This window comes from Sphaerodactylus townsendi, linkage group LG08 (genome assembly GCF_021028975.2).
Source record: "Sphaerodactylus townsendi isolate TG3544 linkage group LG08, MPM_Stown_v2.3, whole genome shotgun sequence".
NCBI lineage: Eukaryota > Metazoa > Chordata > Lepidosauria > Squamata > Sphaerodactylidae > Sphaerodactylus > Sphaerodactylus townsendi.
Window position 1 is genome coordinate 83,039,830 of NC_059432.1, and position 18,100 is coordinate 83,057,929.

Sequence of the window (18,100 nt, forward strand, 5' to 3'; positions counted from 1 at the left end):
GGTGCGTTTTTTAATTTGCCTCCCACCGTTGCGTGCACGAGTGAACCCCCATAGCCATGCTGTCTGACATTGCGACCCTTTGCACCTGCATAGCTATAAGGCCTGTCTTCCCAGGACTGTTCTTTCCATTTATCAAACTGGGATAGGTGGGAGGAGAGATGCCTCACTGAAGAGAGATACTAGATGGTATGGAAGCATTGCACTGTAGATGCTGCTTTTGCACCAAAGGGGTTTTTTTTGCCACTAGCTAGAATAACCTGCTAGTCTGTTTATTAGAATAATTAGTACAAAACCCATTGCTTAGTATTCTTCTGAGTAGCTGTACCAATGATTAGCATACAGAAAGTCCTACTGCCTGGAAGTATCCTAAATTGGGTATACAAAGGTAGATTTTTATTTGTATTGGTGACTTATTCTTTTAGTTCTTTCCTGATGCATTTTTAAATCTGGCATTGCTTAGGACACAGTTTCAAAAAATCAGGGTATGGGTTTTAAACAATGGAAAATAGATCCCCCCCCCCCTTTTCACATGGCAGGGAGTTAAAACAAACCAATTTACTGCAGCTGGAATGTCAAATATAAAACCCAACACAAATTTATTAAGTTAAATGTAGTACTGTGTTCAAACTTCTTTGACTATGCATCAATGCTGAAAAATGTTTAGTATGATTATAACACAAATTAACAAAAGATGAGAAATGCAGACTTGATGCAAAGTCCATTGAAGTAAGCTTGTATCTCATATTTATTGTGACATTTGGTTTTCCTTACAAAATTCTTTATTGCAAGACATAAATAAGAATGAATTCTTCTATGCAAGCATAGCATAGTTTCAATTATCTCTAATTGGCTTCCTTAACTATTTAACTTTCCAAAAATCTTCGTTCATTTGCTGAGCCCAGTTTATGCTGATTTCACTAGGGAAGTACTTGGCTAGAACTACTATGAAGTGTAACGTGAACTATAGGCAGCATAAAACAAAAATTTTTTCCAGCTGAAACCATGAATGTCTGTAGTTCTGTTCCTTCTCCCTATTGCTATCTCTATTATCACAACCAGCCCACTCTCAGGATTAGTTAAGTCTAAACCAGTCAGTTTAGAAACAAGCATTCTGGTTTACCTTTATTTCTTACATTTGTTAATAGCTGTTTTTCTATTCCAGAAATATAGTTATATTTATATGAAAATTTTCCATGCCTCCTTTCCCACTTTTTTCAAATTATCTTCTATATTTTAAAGCCCTCTGAAAGAGAAATCAGAAATACAAAGACCTATTAAGTTCTTTCAAGAAAGCCCCTTTGGCAATTATTCCCTTGAAGCCTCTGGGAGTTGTGACAGCTGCCCTAGACTATTGAGTGGGTGTTTGAGATAGGTAACAGGCATCAGCATAAATCTCAGGTATTTTTGGTTCCTAATGCAGCTTTGGATGATGCATGTATGTAATTAATTAATTAATTAATTAATTACATTTTGTATCCAAATGCTATGTAATTAATTGAATATCTCCCAGGATACACCATTTCTCTCAAAGGAAGCTTTTTGCTGTATGAGATAACATGAGGTGCATGGTTGAGAAGTGATGTATTAAAACTTATCTCTACGCTGTTGACTTACATTGCCTGAAATAGTAAACAGCTTAACACAACTTGTGTGGCTAAATAGAAAAGTCCATTGCTATGTGCATTTTATGCTGGATGTTGCCAAATACTGCTGTTATGTACCAATTACTGCTGATCATAGTATAGTTAAAGGTTTCTAATAAGTAATGCTAAAAATGTTTTATTGAAGTGCTTTCAAGTGTTAATGTAAATCAGCTATTCTAGATAATCAAGTATGGCCAAATGCACATTTTCCATTAAAGCAAGGCAAAAAAAATTCCCTCAAAATCAAAGGAAAGGAAAAAGGGCAAACGGAATGGCAAATAAACAAAACACACACACACACACACACACACACACACACACACACACACACACACACATATGTTGATATATATATCAACATTGCATGTTTATGCAACACACTTTAACTTGGCAGTTGTCACTTGGCACTATGAGGCTGAAGCTGAAAGCTATAGCGCTTTCCACGAAGAAATTATTTAATAAATGAAGTAATCTTAAAATGAAAATAGTCAACTTGTGTTAAGCATCAATAAGATGCTTATTGTGATCCATAACTCACAAAAGAAAGCATTTGGATACAAAAATGTGGACAAAGCTCTGAAAACTGGGACATCAATAGGATTTAGTTAAGACAGTATGATAGTGTAATTAAAAATGGGCTAACTTATAATTACAGCATTTGAGAGAAACTGTACATGGTTTTGTATTTGATTTCCAGGACCTAAATTGCATACTGCCCCCAAATGATGGGCAATATTGCAACAAAATATTACCTTTTTAAATCTCTATATTCCCCTTTCTTGTAAAGTTTGTTTGGATGATCAGTTAACATCTGGGAATTCTGTAGGTGAAGTGCAACCTAATATACGAAGGGAACAATCCAAAGCAGGTTTCATTTTAGTCAATGAGGCTTACTCCCAGCGGAATGTATTTATTTATTTATTTATTTAGGACTTATCACCACCCTTCCTTGGGAGGCTCAGAGCAGTTTCCAACATTTGATAAAATATAAAAATCATAATAAATACTTTAAAACAATCCTACAAGAACCTATGCATTTACAATACAGATGGCATAAAACTCCCACAGGTCAACAGTTGATTTAGCTTGCATCCCTTTCTCCAATATCCAATATTATTTAATTTAGGTGGAACCCCAGCAAAGGAATTAAAGGGACAGGAAAAGGGGGGAAAGGGAAAAAGAGGAGAATAAAGGGAATAATATTGGCAAATGTGCATCATTTAATGTGTCAAGTTAATACTTATGCTTTGCTTCAGCTCTGTTTTTAGACTACTGGTTGGTTGTACAACCCTAATCCTATTGCATTGTTTTTTTAATGTCCCATCTGTCGATTATATTGACTTATTCTGTGTAATCTGCTTTGAGTCCAAGGCAGACTATAAATAATGTAAAATATAATTTCTGTGCGTGGTTTTTATTTGCAGTATGTAGATCCAGCCCCAAGATTGTTTTTCTGTAAAATGTATTTCTATGGTGTTAAAAATGTACATATTTCTGAGGCACCAAGGATTTGAAACTTCTCTTTATCTGAACAATTGAAACATTCTACAATGTGAAGTAATCTGTGAAGGTAGAAAAGCCAGGCATGGATGGATCTGTAATACCATGATCATGTATTGCCAAAAGAAACAAAACTACTATAAATGTACAAAATTAGAGGGGAAACTTCTCTCAGTGCTGTCAATCATCCTACTTTCCTTGTTTCTGTGAACACAATAGTATTCTTTACCAGTATAAAATTTTTAAGACTTTAATGCGCTTTTAATTTTTATGTGGTTTTTTAAATGCATCCTCGCATGGATGTCATTCCAAGGTGCATTATTACACAGGTGCAAGTATTAATTATGTTCTGCTCTTCATAATAGATACATGACTTCTATTTCCTAATAACAGGAAGGGCCACACTAGTGAGCTTGAGTTTTGGTGCTTTTTTCTGATAATAAATGTCTTCTATAAAAGGCAAGCCGTGTTCTCGAGAGAGGGGCTGTTTCTGCATTGTTTTGGTGCTTTTTTCTGATAATAAATGTCTTATATAAAAGGCAAGCCATGTTCTCGAGAGAGAGGCTGTTTCTGCATTGTTTTTAAAATAAAAACAGCAGTTGATAAGGAAGTTACACGAGAATGTTTTTAATTTTTAAATAAAAATAAGTATTAAAGAATTTTAGTTATACAGGGCTATGTGGCCATGATCTAGTAGTCAGATATCTTTGACCGATTTTGTGCGCTGAAATTGCTCCTCTGTTGGTATGGGGACAGAGAGATAGTACTTCATACTACCATGCTATTCTACTGCCTCATTTTGTTGCTGTTGCATATGTATACTAGCCTCCAATTTGCATAGAGAGGCAAGGGCTTCTACTTCTTCAGGTTCAAAAGCTGCAGCTAGAAAAGCCATATAGCATATACAGCAGAATTAAGGACACTGGAGTTACTGTGAAGGCTCCCTGGGCCTGAAGCTAGGGAGGACATGCTGCCAAATGAACACTATTCCTGTTATCTGTGGTGGCAGGAAATAGGATGCAATTCCTATCTCCACCACTAGAGAGAACCTTCTCCCTTACTTTGGAGACTTTTACAGTAGCCCATTGCCGTAATGTGTGACTGTTCCAGGGTCCCCAACATTTTTTAGTTCTGTGGGGACCATTGAAATTGTGAGAGGGCATGGTGAATGCCTGTGATATCATTCTGGCCTCTCAGTAGCTTTGCATGCCAGATAACAAACGGCTTGCTGACTTCTCTAGCAAGCTTTCTCCCAGGCTTCTAAAGAAATAATCTCTTCTGTAGAAGTTTTCTCCTCCAGACAGAATAAAACTACACAAGAAAGCTCCTGGCTGCAAGATGTTAAGAAAGTCCAATACCCTTTTTATTCAGGAACCAAAGGAAGTCTCTTTAGGTGATCAAGAGAGACTGGATAATAGTCCTTAAGAAGCTAAACCTCTGAGCACATTTTAGCAAAGATGATGATCCCCAGCCTTGATGTCCTCCTCAGTTATCTGATCTCTCCAGCCCACAGCTGTTGCTTGTTATGTCAGCCATTAATCACCCTCAGGTGTTTGCCTTCTAGGAGATAACCTCCTTTCCTACAGGCAGAGCCCCAACTTGTAGTGCTTGAGGCTGCCATGCAACTCCTACATACACCGGGGCAGGAGCCAAATTCGATATTTCCCTACTTGCTTTGCAAAAGAATTGCAGAAGGGAAATACAAGGAAACAAAGAAAAGCCCGGGGGAGGAAGAAGGAGAAATAAAAGAAATAGGAGAGCCAAGGGGAAAGAAGGGCAAAAGAGGCGGGAAATAAAAAGTAGGAATGAATCTATACACTGATGAAGGAAAGCCAATGTGCTTATTGGTTCTCCTGATCCTGCATTGGTCATAGATGTTATTGCAGAAGAAAGTCCTTTAATTTGAATGATGGTAGCCAACAACCCCTGCCTTCAATGGTCCTGCCCATTTTCTAAAAAGCTTGTCAAGGACCAGGAAAAGTGCTGGTGGAAACGAGTGCTGGTGGACACCATTGCGTTCACAGGCACCACATTGTGAAACCCTATCCTATTCACAAAGAATATAACTCTGAAAAAAAGAAAATTAATTTTTTCCAGAGAACTGACCGTATAAATGAGATAACTGTAGAAGTGACATGAAAGAACACTTAACACAAACAACATTTGAGATGTGATTTTTCCCCATCAATTTTGGTTTGCATGTTGATAATGAGAATCTTCGAATTATAAAAGAAAAAGACTCTGTAGTTACTGGGGGTCTAGGAAGTCTTATCTTCAAGAAGGAACCTTCATAGTGAATTCGATTATCTTAGTGGAGGGAAGGGGAATATCCTTACATTCCATGTCACAGAGTTGTATTCCTATATAGGGAAGGACCATAACTGCCAGTGAAAATGTCAGTTAACTCACTAGTTTAAAAATTTGTTGTCGTAGCTCCGCATTGGACAAAAGAAAAAGGCCTAACTTAGGTCTTACAGAAATGAATATAATGGCTAGTACTGTCACTTTACAAATGTCCACCGGGGCATTTAGTATCATTAGTATCATAAGCTACTGATGTAGATATTTTCCTATTGAACATCGTTTTGTGGAATAAGTTTCTCAAAAGACAGAGTCCGCAGCAGTGCCCAAGAACTGTGAGTTGTTCTGCGAGCACATATTTATTGCTGCAACTGTGAATCCTTGAAACTGTCGAAGGAATGCTAGTTCTGCTGTGGCTGGCCTCAGATGTTAAGCTGCCCTTATCAACTTTCCCAAAACTGGAGTCTATTTGGTATCAGCATGCAATGGTCATCCGGGATGTGCACAAACCTACCTTGGCTTTCAGCATCCACTGGTTCAGCCTTGTGCTCTGAGTTGACCAGGGAGGCCTAAAAGCTTTCTTTTCATCCATCCTTTCCCCACCCTGATTATCATTCTTCCTCAAGGAATTCTAGTCAATTCTTTAAATTATTTAAATTCTAGTATATTCCTTCCTCAAGGAATTCTAGTAAAAGGAATTATTTTCAACCTTTTGAAAACTAAGAAATCTGTTTGACTGTATTCTGCAAGAGAACAGAGCTGTGTGGTCTTCTCCTCCTGTTCCTCTCTGTCTATATCTATCAGCACTGTCCTTTTTTCAGCTCTGGCTTTGTTAGGAGCAAAGCAAAGTGATCTGTGATGAAACATGGGTGAGATTCTAAGCAGTCTTACCAAGCCACATCTCCAAAGATCCTCAATAATACTTGAACACAGATAAAACTGCCTTATACTGAATCAGACCATTGGTCAGTCAGTGACAATATGGTCTACTCAGACTGGCAACTGCTTTCCAGGGTCTTAGAATCATAGAATTGGAAGAGACCCCAAGGGCCATTAAGTTCAACCCCCTGCAATGCAGTAACACACAATCAAATCACTCCTGATTGTGTGTTCCTGCACTGCAGGGAGTTGGACTTGATGGCATCTTATGTAGAGGTCTTTCATATCCCCTACTACCGGATCCTTTTAACTGGAGATGCTTATGACATGAATGCCAAGAATGATTTTTAATTTAATTGCTCCATGCTCTAACAATATATTTAGAAAATGTGTAGGGAATATTATTTTATGAAAATGGATTATACTTGTTGAAACCATAAGTAATAAAAAGGGAAACAATAATTCAAGAATGATTATAAGAGGAATATATTGTATGCAGGATTAAATAACCAAATTTAAATAGTGGTCTGTCAAGAGTAATAAAAGCATTAAAATTATTGATTTCTTCTTTCACTTTCCAGTGTGGTATGGTGAGCTTCCAAATACTATCTGATAGTACTTCCTCAGAGTCAGGAAAATTAAAGTTGTTTTGTAACGCAAGTAAAAGTTGGCTGTTGTGGGTTTTCTGGGCTATGTGGCCAGATTCTAGTAGTCAGATATCTTTGGCCGATTTTGTGCGCTGAAATTGCTCCTCTGTTGGCATGGGGAATGTCCCAATGCAATTGGGAGTTTTGCACAGCCCTTGGATGCTGCAGCGTGGCTGAGACGTTTTTGCCCTGGAGTTGCCCTGCAGCATTCGCTTTGCTCTGCGAATTTCCTAAACCGCAAAGGTTGAGGTTCTTTTGAAATGCCCCTTTGTTGCTCTGGAGGCTTCCGCCACTGTGCAAAACTCCTCTGTAGCACCGGGGCCAGTTTTCCTGCCTCGCTTCTCTGTCCTGCCCCATCAATGAACAGGTGCCGAGAAGTGGCGCCCTCCCCCCTTGCAGTGAAAAAAAAGGAGGGAGAAACTTTGGTTTTTAGAAAGGAGGGAGAAACCTAGGGCAGAAAAGCGGAGTGTGCAGGCGCCGCGAATGGGAAGGTGGTGATTCTCTTGCACATGCAAGGATTGTAAATTCAGATTTTAGACAGAGGGGAGGGTGGAGGACGGCGATCCCGTCACACACGTAAGGATTTTAGACGGGGGGGGGGGGCAAGGGTGCCGATTCTTAGTGCCTGTTTTGTGTTCAGAGTCAGTGAAAGTGACTGGGGGGGGGAATGGGGCAAGATTCAGCCAATCTGAACACAGGAAATGGAGCGAAAAGAGACTGCGGAAGACCTTGCAGTGCATGTGCGAAAGAGACTGCGGAAGACCTTGCAGTGTTTAAGCAGTGCTTAGGGGAAAGCCCCAGGCTTGTGGGAAACTGTTCGGGGCTTCCTACCCTGGCCCAGACTTGAGCGAAGGAAAGAGCTGGGCAGCAGTGGGGAACTACAAGCAGGGTGAGAAGCCCCGCAGCAGGTACACTCCCCGAATAAGCCATGGAGCAATTTCGACATGCAAAATTGGCCATTCAATACTATAGTCGGATATCTTTAAATGCTGGACAAAGGAGGTATTGCCAGAGGTTTTATACAGAAAATGGGTTTTAAAGAGGGACTTGAAGGCAGCAGTGAAATGGCATCATGGGAGAAAGTTGTACAGTGTGTTTAAATATCTTTAAATACGATCTAAATACTTTAAAGATTAACATAAGCAGAGAAAGCTGCTCAGGAAAGCTGTCTGGTGATTTCAGAAGCACATATAATCATATATTGAGTATTTGAGAAAGAAAAGTGATAGAGAATTATATTGTAGAAGGGAAAGAATAGAGCAACAGAATTTTCATTGAATCATTAGCAACTTGCAAGAAGCAGGGATAAAGACAATATAATTTACAAGGAAGTATCACTACAATAATGTATTCAATAACCTAACAGCAACTAAAAACTTCAGTGTATTTTCTATATGGAACTGGCAAGTTGAAATAAACTAAGGCTTCAGAATTATAGCAGTTTTTCATTTAATTCTGTCTTGCCCTTTCTGTAATAGCCAGAATAACCCCCCTGAGTTTCTAGAATAACTTTCCTGCTCCTTGCCACTGAATGCCAGTGTATGATGTTGGCAAAAGGCAGGGTACACAGACTGTTACAATTGCCAAATCAGTAATGGAGTAAGGAGCACAAAGCTTTCCTTTGCTCTTCTCCTTCCCTGCTGGAACAAGTGATTGAAAGAAAGTAGTTATAGGGTGATGACTGAAAATAGAATGTGAAGTCAGTAAGAGGCAGAGCCCAGAAATTGAAGAGGAAAAGTAGTTTTCAAACTGCTGATTGGGCCCATGGTGAGGATGAAGTATTTCCCTTGCAGAAAACCAAGGCCTTATGCTTTCCTTGGTAGGAGCCCCCCCCCCCAAAAAAAACAAAACAACAACAACAACCCTGGTACTGGATATTATTGGACTCCATCAGTAGGCTTGTAAGCAGAAAGGAATTTTCTGATATTCGTGGATTCTCTTTCCAACTGCAGCTTCTGTCATATCCAATACTGTTCCTGATAAGAACCCAACTTGATGAGGATCTTTGAGAGAAGGTACAAGGATGGCAAGCCGAGCTCTGTCTAGAGCAGTCTGCTTGTGCATTTTAAGACTATTCTCCAAAGAACTAGTTGGTGTGGCAAGTGTGGAATAGTTGGACTGGGACAGAGGAGAACCTGGTTCGAGCCCCACCAACCCAAGGAGGTCAAGTTGGAAAGGGCCATCTGGGCTACCAGAGATGCTTGTAGATACCTCTTTCATCCAAGAGGGAGACAGGTAATTCTCATGAGATGAAGGGAAGCTGGAAGGCTTTCAGGAGCTATATAAACTTCACCAACCAGAGGCTGAGTAGGAGGAAGTTAAGGCTGGCCCTCTTTCTAGTGTGCAGTCCCAGAGATCAGAATGCCACAGGAATTACCAAATGGCAGGAGGAGGACCTAAATGTGCAGAAACTCCCTTTCCTTTCAACTAAAGGCCTTTAAGAGGTAGAGGGTCATGATCTAATTATATTCCTCTTATGGGGGGCACCTAGAGAGGACTCTAGACATGGTTCCCTGAATAACCTTGTGCTATGCTGCCAACTTCCTTACAGGTGCTTTCTCCCCATCTGCCACAGTCTCCCCACCTGTCACAAATTGGGCATCAAAGTGAACCCACAAGGCACATGTGAAAGATGAAGGTGGGGAACCAAATTCAATTTGTGAATTCTTTAATGTGAGAATTGACCCTAATTAATGAGGTCAGGAAGGAAGCATACATACATACTCTTTTATTGGCACCAAACATATAATCCATTATAATAATTAAAAGGAGCCTAATTAATGATTTCCTGAAGCCCAGCCAGCAGACTTTTTATAGCTTTGAAACCTTTGAATGTTGCTATCAACTTGATTAATCCACAGCAGTTTGCAGAAATATACTGTATATGACTGTATATTGTCAGGTTCAGCTTCACTATCTGAAAAATGTTATTTTAAATTGAAGAAAGCTCAGAAATGAAATAAGTTGCTTTCAGTGTGTCTAAAGCAACAACTCATCCACAACAGCATTTTCAGCTTCAAAGAGTTCAGGTTCAGAGTGATATACCCTTTGTATTTGCTTAATCCTATATTTTTAGGCATTTAAATTTAGAATGCTTTACTTCAGAGTTTTCACTCCCAGCCCACAGCTTCTTCTCAGCATGGTATTTACCAGCCTCCATTGAGTTATAATTTGTTTGCATGATTTGTTACTATGGTTGCAGACAATGCCTGCTGAATTCAGTGGTCATCTTAACTTCTAAATAAGCATACCTTGCAGCGGTCTACATAATATTGTTCACCAGGTAAGGGGATCAGACCAATTAGTTTTAAATAAAATATGCAGGGTGGCTGTGGCTCGATGCATAGTCCAGCAGCCAAGTCATATCCTGGTGGATTTTCCCTCCAGTCATCCCTGGAAGCTGATGTATTCTACTTTCCCAAACAATTTTCAGTTTAGTTTACCATCAGCTATGATGAAATTAAAGCAGCCATTCTGACAGGCAGCTTTCCCTGTCCCAGATTTCTGTAATGCTGTTCATTTCATTTTTACCCATTAAGCAGTCCAGGAAATGCCATGTCATTCATAAAGTAAATGACTCAGCAAAGTGCTGCAGTTTAACCCAGCAAAGCATTTGGATTTCACCCAGCAATCAGTATGTGGAGACAAGATGGTCGGCTCCTCCAGAATAAAGGCTGGAATATAGCACTTTGTTTAGCCATGGTATCCCTCTTCAGTTAAAAAAAATCATGCAGAGAAGGGGGTGGTGGATGTATTTGCTGCAGTAACTCCACCTGTCTCCTGTGGTGTATGCAGAAGCAGAGCTGCCCTTGACCTTGAAAAAACCTGGGAGCGGGAACACAGCCAAAGAATGCCTCACAATTCAATTCAACTCCCTGGCCTCTCTAACAGTGCTGATGGACACCTCCAAATGGGAATGGTTCTCTTACTCCCCCTGGCAGCTGTCTTAGAATTCCTCCCTCTTCTCCCATCTAAGAAGTAGTTCTGCTTTTAACTATTTTATCTAAATGATCTAAATTAATACTTTTATAATGTGAATCTACGTACATATGTTTGGTTTATAGTGGGAATTATCCATGGCAGCACTTATTTACAGTACTCAACCTTCAGAAAGACACCTGCACTTAACAACTTTATCTAATACATTAAAATAATCTGATGCTTTAGATTTTGGGTAAAGCAAATAATGACACAGACAGCTTAGTAAAATAGCAAGAAGCTGCACATTCTTTGTGGCAATTTATGTGGATGTTGTACATTCTGAAGAACACTGATGTAAAGAACTGATTCACATTAGTTGTTGGTGTGAGTGGCCTAATTGTATGACTACTATTGCAGAGGAAACGAATCTTAGATTCTACACCCATCACTCAATGTCTAGGTTTCCAAAGCGTGAACCAAGACATAACCACGTAAGCTGCATCTGTCCTTGTTTAGATCTCAAAGCCTTCTTTGGGAATAGAAGGAAAATGTGTGCAGCATCAGGTCCCATGCTTTATAGGCAATATGAAGCCTCTGAATTAGTTACACCCAGTACAGCTTTTAGAGATTTATAGAATAGAATCATAGAATCATAAAGTCAGAAGAGACCACAAGGGCCATCAAGTCCAACCCTCTAATATGCAGAAATATACAATCAAATCACTCCTGACAGATAGCTGTTTAGCCTCTGTTGAAAAACCTCCCAAGGAGATACCAAAACACTCCGAGGCAGGGGTGTATTGCCCAGGGGGACATATGGGGTCTAATGTCCCTGGGCTGTGGTCATTTAGTCACGTGGGGGGTGGAAAAATTGGCCCCACACCCCTCCTCCTTCCCCCCAGGTCCAAACACTGACTTCAAGACCTGGTGCAAAAAAAAAGTTATTTGGTTGTGGTGGGGAAGGGCAGCTGGCGGTACGATGGGTGGTGGTGGTGGTGGTGCAGAAAGATTTTGCACGAGGGTCCATTTCCCCTAGATACGCCTCTGCTCTGAGGCAGTGCATCCCATTGAATAGCCCTAACAATCACGAAGTTATTCCTAATGTTTAAATGGAATCTTTTTTCCTGTACCTTGAATCTATTACTCCTTGTCCTAGTCTCTGGAGAAGCAGAAAATAAGCTTTCTCCAGCTTCAACATGACATCCCTTCAAATATTTCAACATGGCTATCATGTTACCCCTTAATCTTCTTTTCTGCAGGCTAAATGTGCCTACCTCCCTAAGCTGCTCCTCATAGGGCATGGAATCCATTTTGGTTGCCCTCCTCTGGATCCGTTCCAGCTTGTTAATATCCTTCTTGAACTGTGGTGCCCAGAACTGTACACAGTATTCCAGGTGAGATCTGACCAGTGCACAATAGAGTAGTACTATTATGCCTTTCAATCTAGACACTGTACTCCTATTGACACAGCCCAGGATTGCATTGGCTTTTTTGGCCTTTGCATCATTCTGCTGACTCATGTTCAGTTGTAGTCAACTAAGACTTCCAGATCCAGTACTGTTGTCAAAGCAAGGTGTCCCCCAACCTATATGTGTGAATTTCATTTTTTCTGCCTAAGTGTAGTATCTTACATTTATCTCTGTTGAAATTCATTTTGCTAGTTTTGGCCCAGTTCTTTTTTGAATTCTGGCCCTGTCCTCTGGGATATTAGCTATCCCTTCTAATTTTGTATCATCTGCAGATTTGATTAGCATGCTCTCTATTCCATTATCCAAGTCACTGATCTACTAAGTTTGTTAGTCTATCAAAAAAAGAGAGATAAGATTAGTCTGGCATGACTTGTTTTTGAGAAACCCATGTTAACTTTTAGTGATTATGGCATTCCTTTCTAAGTGCTTATAGACAGTCTGCTATAGAATCTTTCTATGTCAGGCTGACTGGGCGATAATTTTTTGCCCTTTTTGAAGATGGGGACAACATTAGCCCTCCTCCAGTCTGCTGAGACTTCTGTTCTCCAGGAGTTCTCAAAGATTATAGCAAGTGTTTCTGAGATTACTTCTGCCAGTTCTTTTAATACCCTGGGATGTAGTTCATCAGGTCCTGGAGACTTAAATTAATTTAAAGTAGCCAAGTATGCTTTCTGTTCTTGCTTGTCAGCGATTAATACCATCATCTGTGCTCCATGTTCTAGCTTCCACCAGTTTTTCCATTTCCCTCCAGCAACCAACCTTGGAAAACATCCTTCCAAACATGAGTGTTCACTGAAGTCTGTTTTCCCAGAATTAGCTGCCTAGGCTCCTGTGAGAAACCTTTTCCACTGTTTCACTGCACACCCAAACAGTGAATTGATACAGAAAGCAAAATGTACAAATATATACATGAAGGAACACAAATGCAATCGTAAAACAGTGAATTAGTTCCATTTGCTTAACCAGCTTTCATTTCTGCAAAGATCATACATAGTATTTCCAGATATCCGGCCAACTCTTGTAACAATTATCAGACTTGTTCTGTTCTATGATTCATATTTAATTTCCTCTGTAACTCTGTATCAGTGGCTCCTATTCCTTCTTGGATTCTAGTCCCAGTGTGGATTCTCTCATTTCTATTAACTCTCACAACAGATTTACAAACATGCCTCAAAATACTGTCTTGGATTTCCAAGTCTTTGTGTCCACCTTATGCTTCCCTCTTATATTCAGACACAGCCCTGACTGACTTCCTAGTAGACACCCTAGATATCCTTAACAGACACGTGGCTGCTGGTATCTATGCTTTCCTGTAATTTATATCTATTATGAAGAATAATTGCAAGTTCCATATATCATTGTCAGTTTTAACAAAAGAGGAGCCATGAATTCATACACAAATTGTTTCTCTATTCTGTCTCCTAGCTAACAACTCCATATGAAATGCATTTCTGATCCAAAGCCTCTCAACCTATCACATTTATTCAGATTCCAGTTCTTTGGATACTTAGTGGCTTATGACACCTTAGCTGATTCCCACTTGTGTCATTTGTAACAGACAAAGACCTGTTGTGAAGAATGCTTATCTCGCTTTGTATTAACCATCCTGTGTATACTTTGCAAATGTCATTTTCCTTTTCATTCAGATTTTAAAAATTAATGTTTTGTATACCTTGCTTAGTAATTCATGTTCAGATCTTTCTAGAATTTGTCCAATCCTTTTAAAAAATAACTGTCAACTATTGGATTTGTCTGTTTTAAAAATGGAAAATTCCACTTGTTACTTCATATATCATTATACTGGTATGCAGATAACAGCTGATCAGAATTTTATAATCAGTTGTGACAGCATTTTGTAATAAAGCTATCAACTAAATTACCGGAGCATGAAATCTGTTAGTTGGAAAATTTTAATGTACACAGACTGAATTTTAGAAAGATGTGCATATATATCCCCTGAACTGGTCTTCCCAGCAGGCAGTTCTATTTTTAATTTTTTTGTTTACATTTATAATTAATGAATTGATAGCTTCAAAAAACTAGTTTTAATTAACGCTTGGACTGCAGCTTGGAATACTGGCAGTCGTATTGATAGCTTTACAAACACATACACTTTTATAACATTTTCAATCTTTGGATATTGAAATCTGGATAAAAGCCCCAAGTTTGCAGAAAACTCTGAGCTCTACAAACACACTAGGGAGTTAACCTTAGTTACTGCAGTGCCTAATTGAAGCAGTGCCTGAACCTTTGAGAAAGGCATTTTAGAGGTTACTGGGCTACCACAATGGTCTTCAAGCTCCCCACCCATTAGTAAAAGATGAGGGGAGGACTCCTTCCAGGGCCGTTTTGACCTTTGAGGAAGGACTCACTGGGCCCAGGCTTGGCAGCAACTATTGGGCAACTTGCCACAATGTGACTTGCATTACTCACCCAGGCCCAACTACTTGCTACTGTTCAAACAGCAGCCACCCCATGAAAACCAGTGTAGTGTAGTGGTTAAGAGTTTCAGACTAGGATTTGAGAGATCCAGGCTTGAAACCTCACTCTGATATGGAAGCTCACTGGGTGATCTTGGGCTACTCATATACTGTCAGCCTAACTTACCTCACAGGATTGTTGTAAAGATAAATGAAGAAGAGATGTAAGCTGCTTTGGGTCTCCACTGGGGAATGGAAGATAAAAAGCGGATGGGTGGGAAGGACAGACAGAATCAGGGAAAGATGAAGATCTGGTGGCTGCCAGAAGCAGGGAAAGAAGAAACACCGCTAATAGGAAGAGGATATAAGACCGTGGTGGCGAACCTTTGGCACTCCAGATGTTATGGACTACAATTCCCATCAGCCCCTGCCAGCATGGCCAATTGGCCATGCTGGCAGGGGCTGATGGGAATTGTAGTCCATAACATCTGGAGTGCCAAAGGTTCGCCATCACTGATATAAGAGAAAGTGAGGTCTCTCTGTGGGTTCCCCAGTGCACAACTAGGCCTGGCCCAGTCAGAGCTGCACAGGTGAATACGGACTGGCAGTTGACACTGCACATCTTGGCCAGACTGTTCCCTGGGAGAGATTCCTGGGGGAGGGAAGAAGAGAAAACTGAAGGGGGTGGTGTTTGATTAAGGTAGGTTGGCTGGTGAATGGGAAGAGAAGAGGTAAACAAGAAAAGAGGAAAGGTTATGGATTCTTTCAGGAAAGGGAAAAAGGACATACCGGTAGTAGTGGAGAGAGAAATGAGATGCATCCCACAAGTCCTTGTGGATCTCTTGCTTGTTGTTTATATTCTGCATGAAAATTCCATTTAAGCTTTTAAAACTATATTAAATGCCCATGGTTCACATGGCCAAGTATAGGGAATTCTAATATCAGGGAATTTGTGCAGTACAGTTGAAAGTTGATCTTAAAAGGTAAAAGCTATTGGCTATTCTCTTTAAACTAAATAATTTCAAAGATGAGTGGAAGTACCATATGTGGTTATAAAATGAGTATAAAAGGAACAATTTGTATTGAAACATAAAAACCTTCAATTCTTTTAATACAGATTTATTGCTCAGCCAGTTCATTAAAGCTTCAAAGGCTGTCTGTATGAAACACAGTAAAAGCATGAATGTTTCATTTTGATCAGATTAGATGGTAAATGGAAACTATATCAGATCCAGGCAGACTTCTTCAGACTGACTCCAAGATACATTACATATTAGGTAACACTAAAAGTAATAGAAACCCCTACTAGAATTTGAAAAGTTCTCCACTGTTTCACCAGTTCTTCTATGCATTTGGACACTCAAAAGCTGCTTATTTAAAATAACAGGAGTTTGAGCCAATTGCCCTAGATGTATGAGATGCATAATCTTTTTAGTCTGTCAATCCAGTTATATTGAAGTACTTGCGTTTAAGCAGATTTAGTTTCTCTGAAATTATTAAATGAATCCAAGACCAAAGGCAGAAACAGCAGCTGCTAGCTAAAATGGCGAGTTTGCATAATCTGTGATGTCATTACTACATGGCAAATTTTAGCTAGTTAGATACCAGAATTTAAAGTTTATCTGCAATATACAAAAAAGTGTGGAAGAGAAAGAGAAGGAAAAACAGGGCCTAACCATAGAGTCCCACATGAGAAATTCCTCAGTTTATCCTTCAGTCCAACCTCCTTTGGGCCCAGGATCATAGAGTTTGGCTGTGAGGACTGATGATATGTATGCTCCACGTCACACTTCCATCTACATACCACCTCAAAGACCTAAAATCAGAGGTGGGATCCAACCAGTTCTCACCACTTCTCTAGAAGTGGTTACTAATTTTTTCTGAGTGCCGAGAAGGGGTTACTAAAGCAACCTCCCTGCCCAATAGGGACTGGAGGTGCATGTGTGCAGCGACGCCACTGTTTGAATCCCCCCACCATCGGAACCTGTTATTAAAATTTTTGGATCCCACCACTGCCTAAAATGCTTTAATAAACACAGCCCAAGCTAAAATTCTTGCAGGAACAGTAACACTTAAACATTTGATTACATTCCTAAGGGTGAGTAAAATGGGACGTATCTCTTAGTAAGTATGCAACTACCTGGGCTGTTTTGAATAACTCTTAATTTCACAAAGAGCATAAGTAATCTTCAATGTACTTTGTAACACAATGCGCAAAGCTTATCTTACTGTGACCCATTGCTACCCATTGACAGAACTGATCAAGCCACTCTTGATGCACATAACGGGAAATTCAATGCTCCAGAGGAAAACACTGCTCTCCTTCCTGGTGTTCCCTAGTCTGGAAATTTGGTCTGTTTTCTTACCCTTAGCAAATCACTCCTATGACAAATATAGTAATTTGGGAAGGATTACTTGTTAGAGGCATTGATGCATTGGCAGTTTAGAAGTGAACATGTCATGTGTGGGTATGAATTCTTCCCATGTGTACCAATTTGCCAGGTTTGCAAGAATATGCCTCTAAATAAAAATAATACAGGCGCTAGAATTATAAGAGCTTTATTTATGACAGATTACCATATATACTCGAGTATAAGAAGACCCGAATATAAGCCACCTAATTTTACCACAAAAAACTGGGAAAACTTATGGACTTGAGTATAACCCTAGGGTGGGAAATGCAGCAGCCAATTTTGGGGCCGCCGGCATTCACGGCATGGTTCTCATTCCTCCCCCCTCAGCTCGGCGCTCCTGACGGCCTGCGCCAGACGTGTCCCTGCTGGGGCTGCAGGCGTCCACCCATTTGCTTTTCGCTCCTCCCTCCTGTTGCTGCAGCTGCGGCTTTTTAAAATGCGGCTCGAGGATGCGTCTCGATCAGGGCTTGCTTGCCCGCTCTGCCGGCCTTCTTCTGGGTGGGGACCAGTTCATCCCAGTCTGCACCCTCGGTATGCATTCCGTCAGTGAGTGGACGAATGCTTCCTTGCCCGGATAGAAGGATTTGGCGGCCATTTGAGGCTGCTTAGGTCCTGGGGCCCCTGCTGGGTAAAACGGAGGGGAGGGAGGTGAAGAGGAGAGGATGGGGGTGGGGGAGCAAGGGAAGGAGTTAATTCAGATGAGGTAAGGTAAGGAAAAAAGGTAAATTAAGGGCAACATAGCAGAGTCTTGATAAGGAGCTGCTCTCCCTGATGAGGTACTGGAGAACAGGTAAGTGGGACTCGAGTATAAGTCGAAGGGGGCTTTTTCAGCATAAAAATGTTAGCGTATACTTGAGTGTATATATGGTATACATGGATTTTGGAACTATAGGTTATTTTTCCAAA

At 40.2% G+C, this 18,100-nt stretch overlaps 1 protein-coding gene across 3 annotated transcripts in view; it reads right to left on the reverse strand.

The window, feature by feature from the left end:
• PAQR9 (progestin and adipoQ receptor family member 9) overlaps positions 1-18,100 on the reverse strand; it is a 44,640-nt gene that overhangs the window by 15,246 nt on the left and 11,294 nt on the right. For 2 of the 3 annotated variants that reach the window (XR_007245243.1, XM_048505374.1), the window contains exon 2: positions 17,456-17,815. The exons of the other annotated variant lie outside the window; for it this stretch is intronic. The gene's annotated coding sequence lies outside the window, so the exon portion shown is untranslated. Of the gene's footprint in view, positions 1-17,455; positions 17,816-18,100 lie in introns of those variants that run through there. 3 annotated transcript variants of the gene reach the window in all.